The sequence below is a fragment of the Mustela nigripes genome, chromosome X (genome assembly GCF_022355385.1).
Source record: "Mustela nigripes isolate SB6536 chromosome X, MUSNIG.SB6536, whole genome shotgun sequence".
NCBI lineage: Eukaryota > Metazoa > Chordata > Mammalia > Carnivora > Mustelidae > Mustela > Mustela nigripes.
The window spans coordinates 81028912-81031199 of NC_081575.1; positions in this window are offsets into that span (position 1 = coordinate 81028912).

Consider the following 2288-nt stretch of genomic DNA (forward strand, 5'->3'; position numbering starts at 1 on the left):
CACGCTTTCAGTTGACTTAAGCTCTCCTTTGCGTTGCACTCAGAGGGAACACTGAGAAAAGAGGAAATGGTCCTCAGAGTCTATCACCTTCCAATATTTCCCTCCACCCAAGCAGACAACATTCTCATAAGCTCTCCTTTCTCCTCCCCCCATACATCCCTGTATTAAAACCTGGTAGAAAAGATCTACTATTATCTACTTTACTTTAACATGAAAATTATTCCAGATGGGTCCAAGATTTAATTGTGAAAATAAAACCATGGAAATATTAGACAAAATATAAAAGAATATTTTTATAACCTTCAGAAGGAAAAACTTTTCTAAACAGGACAAAAAAATTAAAGATAACAAAAGTATCAATAAATTTTAGTACCTAAAAATTGAAAATTTGTTTGGCAAAACAAATTTTTTAAAAAGAAAAAAGCAAGTGTAGCTATATTAGTATCAGATAAAGTAAACTTCAGAGCAGGTAAATTACCAGAGACAGAAGGAATATTACAAAGAAGACACAGCAACCCTACTGACATCCAAAGGATAATGAGGGAATACTATGAGCTATAGTATACACACATATAGTGTACTATATAGTATATAGTATATATATAGTATATAGTATACTATACACATAAATTTGATGATTTAATTGAAATGGACAAGTTCCTTGGAAATTACAAACTACCATAATGTACCCCATATTAAATACATCATTTTAATAGCTCCATAGTTTTAAAGAAACTCAATTTGTAATTTTAAAATTCCCCAAAAAAGAAGTCTTTAGGTCAAGATTATTTCATTGGAGAACTAAACTAAATATTTAAAGAATAATTAGCAGCATTTCTACACCATCTCTTCCAAAAAATAAAGAGGAGGGAACACTTCCCAACTCATATGAAAACACTTCTACCATGATACCAAAACCATACAAAGACTACAAAAAAAGAAAACCACATACCAGTCTTCCCTCATGAAAAGAGATGCAAAATGTTTAGCAAGATAATAGAAAATAGCATTTAGCAATTATAAAAAAAAATTATATACCATGACCAAGTGGGGCTTATTCCAGGGATGCAAGGCTGGTTCAAAATCAATCCACATAATCTAGCATATTAACAGGCTAAGGAATTCACAAAAATAAAAATACTATTAGGACAAATAAATGAGCTTAAAGCTGTGGGATACAAAACCAATATACAAAACTCAATTGTATTTCTATAGACTTTCAAGGAACTATCTGAAAATAAAACAATTCCCCTTTTAATGGCATCAAAAGAAATACAATACTTAGAAATAAATTTAACAAAAGCAGTATACGACTTGTATACTGATAACCACAAAACATTAAGAAAAAAAATTAAAGGTGTAAATAAATATAAAGACATCCCATATTCATCAATTGAAATACTTAATACTGTTTAGATGGCATCCCCCTCAAACTGAACTACAGAATCAACAAAATCCCTATCAAAATCTGTGTAGAAAAGTTAACATAGCAGATCTGAGAATGTTATCTGAAAATCCTGCAGGCAGGGTTGAACCTTGGCTAGGATCTAAGAACTTGGATTTGGGGAGGGTTCCCACACCCCTAACCCATAAAAGTAGCTCGCTGTACTTTAATTGTGCAAACAATATGGCTTCTGGTGAACATGTGATTTACTCCTGGGACTTTTGAATTTGGGTATGTACTAGACAGAGGGTGCCTGCACAGCCAGCCTCCAGCAAAAAATCCTTGGCACCGAGTAGCTAACTAGAGTCCCTCATAAACATCATTTCACACATGTCACAACATTATACTAGGAAAAGTTATGCTAAGTGAAAGAAGTCAGTCACAAAAGACCACATACCAAATGATTCCATTTATATTAAATGTCCAAAATAGGCAGATATATAGAGAAAGGAAGAAAATTGTGATTACCTAAGTCCGGGTAAGTACAGGGTTAGGGGAGCAGGGGCGTGATGGCTAAAGTGTATGAGGTTTCTTTTTTTGGTGATGAAAATGTTCTCAAGTTGATTATGGTAATAGTTCCATAACTCTGTGAATATTCTAAGAATCATTGAGTTGTACACTTTAACTAGGTGAATGACATAGTATTTGAATTACATTTCAATAAAGATGTTTTTAAAATAACTAGCTAATAAAAAGATATTGTTTCTTCGAATAATCCAATCAAGAAATGGGCAGAGGACATGAACAGACTTTTCTGCAAAGAAGACATCCAAATGGCCAACAGACACATGAAAAAGTGCTCCACATCACTCAGCATCAGGGAGATACAAATGAAAACCACAGT